We start from the raw sequence: 7917 nt of genomic DNA on the forward strand, positions 1-7917 counted from the left end.
ATAATACCCGTGCGATGCACGATTTATAATCTAAATATAAATTTGTATGAAATCTGGTAGATAATTATCATCAAAATAAAGTTTATAGATATTCTCCAAATAAAAAATAATTAATGATGGATAAATTTGTTATTGCTCATTCAATGTCTTATTTATTAAAAAAAATTAAACAAATAAGGGTACATATATAAAATTATTTTAATTCTCATTCACCACTTGTGTCAAACATAAGGTTATCTCACCTGCCCTTCACTTAGATATTAATACCCACTTAATACTCGAACAGTCGCCCCGTCAACCTCATGATCGGATCACTTAACACATATCTAGACCATTTACTTTATTGAGTTAGAGATGACTTTGAGACGGGGCAGTGTCTTCACCCGCACCCGCCTACAATTCTCATCTTCATCCCCTCCATCTACGATATAGGAACGATACCCACCCCTCCCAACCCCCATCTCAAGAGGTACAAAATAAAATCCATCCCCTGTTCATCGCCCCCCTTCACATGTATCAACACCCACCCCTAGACTCGACTTTTTTTTGGTAAGAGAGTTTTGAATTTTAAAACTCTATTATATAGAGCCTTTGAAAGTTCGTTTGTCTGATTAAAGTTATTGAGTAAATAAACAAAAAATTATAATATGTAAGTTAATAGTACATTTTTTTTATATATTCATTATCAATCAGATGAATTAAGGATTAGCAACGCGGGCAGGTCCAATCTAAAATCCATCATCGCCCCTTCACCTGCGGTGGATACATTTTTTAACCCCATCACCCAATAAACTTTCCTTCATCGCCGCCCACTTGGGGCGGATGCACAGAGAGGTCTCCCCCCCCCCCCCAATGACAATCTGACATCCCTCTATTCGATAAATAATCCAATTTTCTTTTCAACTAGATTTTAAATATATTGACGTAAGTTTATTACGAAGTATCAAACTGATTGTATTAGCTATAATATTGAAAAAATATATTTAAAAGTGACATACATAATTAGGATTGGGTGAGTGTTGTCAAATCCGATCAATTCAAACTCACCCCATCACCAAGGTGGGTACATGTTATCCTTATACCCATCCACCAAAAATATATTTTTGTTAGTCAATATTAGTCATTCATCTACGTTTAACTTTGTCGTCAGACTAATATAAAATTCAAGGAATCCTAAATGACTTATAACCTTTCAACCATGTCAAAAATTCCTTTGTTAACTTGTTTTTTTTTTTAAAATCTCCCTTCCCGCTGTCTACCCTCTTTCTTCTATTAAAGCTTCAACTCATAGTCTCACACCACAATCCCAATACCCCCATCACCATACTCTCCTCTATCTCCTCCCATAACTATCCTTCTCTTTCCTTCTCAATTAAACCTGCAAGTACTATAGTTTTTTTTTTTTTTTTTTTTTTTTGTAGTTCCAATTGAAAAGTGAAAATACCATCTTAATCAAAAATAAAAAAGTCCAGGAAATTCCAACATACATCAAGTTTTAAAAAAAAATTGACAGTAGGATAAATAACAAAATAATATTTTTTGCGAAAAATATACTCTATTATCAGATTGAAGTTGCACCTTCCTTCTAATTAAGTAGAAAACTACCACTTCAAACGTCCCATTCGCAATTCCTGCAACATCTATTAAACTACTCATTATTCATTTCCAGTAAAATTGCAATTGTAAAATGGTTCTTTAGCAATCTATTGGTATCTGATTCCCAACATTGATAGTAAACTACTTCGTACTTCGTAATAAGTGACAATAAATAAACTAACTTGAGTTACTTTAATGGCATCTAGGTTATTGTTGCTTTTTTAGATGAATCAGTTTATATATTTTATTTTATTTTTTACTAATTAAAAAGAGACAAATAAACAAATAACACATGACAACTTTTTTTACATGTCTAATAGGTTGTTTCCGATTTTGACACATTAAAAGCGAATTACCCCTAAAGTTTGTATTATTAAAAAATAACTCATGGTTGGGATTAATAAAAGAAGACATATCAAAGTTGGGATTATTACGGTCGATTTCTCCAATAATAAGCGATCAAAGGAACGTTCGAACATATATGTACTCAGTATATGACACAATTTCTAAACGAACCTTGATAATACTTACAATTAATTATTATTTATGGTATAAGAGAGGCAAATCAGAGAGCAATGTTTGTCATCTCTACATCATTTGCCACTTTTTTTTAGTATAGTAAGGAGTATATAGATTTAAATTAAGAAATTTATTGACATGGGTAAATAAGTAATTCGTAGTATAATCGATTATTACCATAAGTAATTAGAATATTTTAGGTAAAATATATATAAATTATATAAATTATTTTTATCATAGGTTAGTTACCAATATTTTAAAAGAGACAAATTAGAGCGATATTTGTCAGCTCCACATCATTTTGCCTCTCTTTTAATATAGCAATTCTTATACAAATGTTTGTAAAAAGTCGACTAAAATATAAGCCAATTGTTTAGACTAAAATATTTGGAGGAGCTTTTTTAGGTAGAGAGGACTACGTGTTAGTCATGTTTTCTTGTTTACTACTTCTTCCATTTTTTTTTTTTGGATAAACCACTTTTATTTTCACGTTTGTTAGTAAATAATTTCAACTATTAATATCTTTAATTATCAATTAGTAATCTTTCATTATCTTTCCTTCTATCCTTCTCTTTCCTTTTCCCAAAACTATCCTTCTCTTTCCTTCTCCATTATACCTGCAAGTACTATAGTAGTAATTTATTTATTTAATTTTTTTTTTGTTTGTAGTTCCAATTGAAAAGTGAAAATACCATCTTAATCAAAAATAAAAAAGTCCAGGAAATTCCAACATACATCAAGTTAAAAAAAAAGTTTGAAAGTAGGATAAATAACAAAATTGAATACATAATTTTTATTATGTAAGTATTTACTAACAAAAATTAGTAAAATTTATTAAAAAAAAATGATAGTATTATGTAAGTATTTAGACAAATCCAACAAAATGCTAAGGAATACATGACTATGTTCATCATAAAGTATTAATAATCACCAAAAAACAGAAAAAGTAGAGGTATGTGTGAATATAATAGCCAGTGTAAAAATCAAATAGTTGCATCTAAAAAATTTAGGAATTACGTAGTAAAGTAGTATATAGATTAGATTATTACACAAGTTTTGCTCATAATTAAAGAAGTTACATATTTTTTTAAAGTAGTAAAATATTACTATCAATTACGGTGATAATTATTGAATTTAGTTGTTAAATATACTATGTAAGGAGTACAAAATAGTACAATCAATGACGGTTATAATTATCTCATTTAGTTGCTAAATATACTACGTATAAAATAGTAAAATCAATGCCATTTTATAATGATCGCATTTAGCTGTTAAAATGTTATAGAGTACGTACTATTGTAATTTTTTATACACTCTTATTCATACTTGATTGATTTTATAATTTATTTGTGTTCGAATTATATATGTACGAAATACAAATAAGTAGGCTACTCTTGAATTTTTATAATGATCGCATTTAGCTGTTAAAATGTTATAGAGTGTGTACTATTGTAATTTTTTATACACTCTTATTCATACTTGATTGGTTTTCTAATTTATTTGTATTCAAAATATGCAAGTACGAAATACAAATAAGTAGACTACAATAATCCGTATAATAGATTAATTTTTAATAAAAAGATAATCTTATATTGATTATATTTGTTACCAAATATAGAAAAGATACAGTATATAATTTAAAAGTGTATTCCTTATGTATAGAATGAAATCTTTTTTTATTTTGTGGAAAAGAGAACCAAATATATTTTTGAGGTAAATCTTAACAAAATAATTATAGAATCAAGTATTTTATTTTATTTTTTAATTTTTTATATTTACAAGAGAGGCCAATCAATGAGTGGCATTTGTCATCACCACACTGATTTCCTCTCTTTTAGTATAATATATATAGATAGATGGTCAAAACTCTAAAGCCTAAAATTAATTTCAAAATATTAATACAATCTTTGTGAATTTGTATGCGTATTAGAAAATGTAATCCCTATTAAATATAGCTACAAACAACTCATTTAGGAACTAATATCACATGTCATGATACTCCATGTTTACAAATATTAAAAAAATATAATTACAATAAACAGAATATTATTTTATAGGAGTACGTATTATTTCCTCTATTCCATAATGCTTCTTATGTTTAGTATTTATATGGTCAAAGTTTAACTTGTGGGATATCATTGGATTCCTTTTAATGTACATTTTCTAAATATCTGTGCATCACACCTAAATGATGGGACGGACTTAGATTTTTGATTGGGACGGCGACATGGCGTTGAAGATAAACATAGATGATTGACTAATAAATAGCCATTTGGTGATGGTGGGCTGGTACAAGGTCACGTGTAACCAAACTTGGCGAGGGACGGGTTTGAATTTATTGGATTTGAGAATACTTGCCTCATCCTAATAATGTGTAGTCACTTTTAAATATTTTTATCCATAATTCAGATAATGGATAAAATCAAATTTAATAATAAACTTATTGTTCAATGTATTCAAAAGCTAACTACATGGTAAGATGGATTAATGATTGACAATATGTATGTCAGATTTTCAATGGAGCGTTTTTTTTTAGAGAACCTCTGCATCCATCACATGTGGGAGGGGGGGTGTGTGGAGGTAAGTTTGTTGGGTGATGGATAAAACATGTATCCGCCGCGAACGGGCAAATGAGAACTTTAGGTTGGATATGCTGTCTCGCTTATACTTCATCTATTGATTATGAATGTCAAATTTTTATATACTTCGTATTACTATTTACTACTAACATACATTTTTTTTTTCATTTACTCAATTACTCTCCATACAACAAATTTTTCAAATATTATAGAATAATAGAGTTTTTAAAGCTCACACTCTCTTACAAAAAAAATACCGGTGGCATAATGGGGATGAGATTTTTACGTGGGGAAGACCATCCTCCGCCCCGCCCTGTCCCGCTTTGAAGTCAACTTTAGCTGAATAAATTAGATAATGGAGATAGGTGTTCATTGATGAGGTAAATGGAGGGACGAGTATTAATTAGGAAGGTATGATATCGAAGTAAACGTTGGATGAAAATAGTTTTCTGTTTGACACGGGTGATGGACGGGGATGAAAATAATTTTATATACACTTTTTATTTTTTAACTTTTTGTAACAACTCTTACACTGAATGAGGCAATAGCATATCTATTTATGATTAATTTTAAGTGGAACAATATCGATCTATAAGATCTATATATTCAGATAATTATTGTTTATAATCACAGTATGGATTTCAATTAGTTTAATATTTAGATCATAAATCGTGCATCGCACGGGTATTATACTAGTTGTATTACTAGTTTTAAGCCCGTGTGATGCACGGATGTGTACATATCACATAGTAATAGCTATCATATAAATAAATTTCATTAATACACAAATAAATTTACTACGGAGTAATAATCAAAGTTGTGTCTTGAAGATGGTAAAATGGAATAATAATGATTATATAAACCGAGCAAGTCAAAGTTGGTGGATGATTATGCTTATTACTTGCACAAAGACGTGCGTTCAAATTAAATCATTAAACATATTATCGAATTGTTTCTTTTAAATATATGTTCCCTACAATAAATAAATAAAATAGGAATTAAAACCTACATTAATAAATAGTAGTAGTAAATCATAATGCCATAGATATGAAGGAAAAAATTAAAAACAAAAATTGAAACAGGGTCCAAAATGCTTAAGCTTGGTAGTATTAAAAAATATTTTTATTATTTGATATCATGCACGGAATAGTAAATTTATCACTTGATAGTGTAATATTTCAATTTACTCTCATATTTATTTTCAACTAATAAAGTTCATGTTATACTCTAAAAGGTATGTGTTTAAAAAAAAAATGTCTAAAAGGCATTTGTATTATAAAATATATATTCTAAAAGGTATATCCGTATATGTAGTACTCGTAATAAGGAATTAATAAGAAAAAATGTGAGACCTATCGGGATTTCATTTTGGATAATTAAGCTTTGCATTTACCTAAGTGTACTTTGGAGTATACAAATATACAACATGTATCTAAGCTATACGATTGGATGTTAACAATAAAAACCAAATTTACATACAATACAATAAAAATCCAAACTTTGCTTAGCCTCGAAATGGTGGTTAAGTTTAGATCATAGCAAAAATATTGAAATAGCAACTCAAAAGAATGATTTTGACCACAAAAAATATGTATATTACGTATTAGAATCAATCATGCCACTCATGCGAGCCAATACATCGTGAAAATTTTGAGATCCCACCTAATAAAATTAGGATAAGAAAGAAAATTGCACTTACATGTGTTGTTGTAACCAGTAATTCTAAAACTTGCAATTCCAAAATATAGTTATAGTACTCCGTACTAAATACCGAGTAAACAGATTTACTTCCAATAGTTTGTATGTAATACGAAGTATACTGTATTGAACAACCTGGAATGAAAGAATAAAACAAAACTTGCAATTCCAAAATATAGTTATAGTACTCCGTACTAAATACCGAGTAAACAGATTTACCTCCAATAGTTTGTATGTAATACGAAGTATACTGTATTGAACAACCTGGAATGAAAGAATAAAATCAATCAGCAAAAATTTCACAAAGCTCATTGCAATAGCATAATATATAATTAGGGACTTGAAATATGAGAAAATTAAAACAACGAAAAAAAAGCTAAAGAGCGTCTGAATTTTATGAGGAGGGATCGTAAGTTGTTTATATAGGGGTATTTCCTTTTTCTTAATAATGATAAATTTTATCTTTGAATATGATAAAAAATTTAAAGTGTATATGCATGATGATAAAGTTAAAAAGTCTTATCATTTGAAGTAGTTATGCTCCGTACACTAATAATCTATGCGGCTAATTTATTTATTTTTAAAGTAAAATTTCCATATTGTTTAGTGACTTTTTTTTTTAATTCTTAAGTAAATCGAAATCTGAAATATTATCTATTTCTTTTAATAAAAATAAAATATTAATTATATTGGATGATATGTAAATCTTACGTGGCGCTCCGAAATTTCTTGAAAAAACCCCCTTTATATATATATATATATATATATATATATATATATATATATATATATATATATATATATATATATATATATATATATATATATTAGACTAGATTTGAGGCCCGTGCATCGCACGAGTTTCTTTATATATTTTTTTAATTTGCCATGATTTTAAAAATCTTCAACTATAAGAAAATGCCAGAAACTATATATGTTCTTCTATTTTATTAAAATACTTATTAAATATTTAAATTTTATTTCTTAAATTGTAAATCCATTCATGAAGATATATTATGCATATCAAATAAAAATAATAATGATATGGAAGATTAAAGCCAATAAAACACTTAAAGGATAAACTCAATCCTATATGGAAAAAAGATAAATGCATAAAAGAAAACAGGAAGTTATAAATTCAAACAAGAAGTTATAAATTCAAACAGGAAGATAAATGCATAAAAGAAAACAGAAATTAAAATTCAAACGCATAAAAAGAATATCTTAAATTAAACTAAAATCGGGTACCTATTAATCATCTATTTACAATAAATTCAGTAATGCAAGGATGAATTTACAATCAAATTAAACCAAAGTAACGAAAAAGGAACTGCACTTGTCTTCTAGTGACTGTAGTCACATACTCACATCCGTTGATTAATCTGCAAAAATAAACAGAGAAGGTGGAATTTCAATTTACTAAAATTTCTAATTAAAAGAACAAAGTAAATTAAAAACAGAACTTTAGCTTGTACTCTATACACTGTTTTGATAGATACTCATACATGAAGTAAAAACATATTCA

Source organism: Spinacia oleracea, chromosome 5 (assembly GCF_020520425.1).
Source record: "Spinacia oleracea cultivar Varoflay chromosome 5, BTI_SOV_V1, whole genome shotgun sequence".
Classification (NCBI taxonomy): domain Eukaryota; kingdom Viridiplantae; phylum Streptophyta; class Magnoliopsida; order Caryophyllales; family Amaranthaceae; genus Spinacia; species Spinacia oleracea.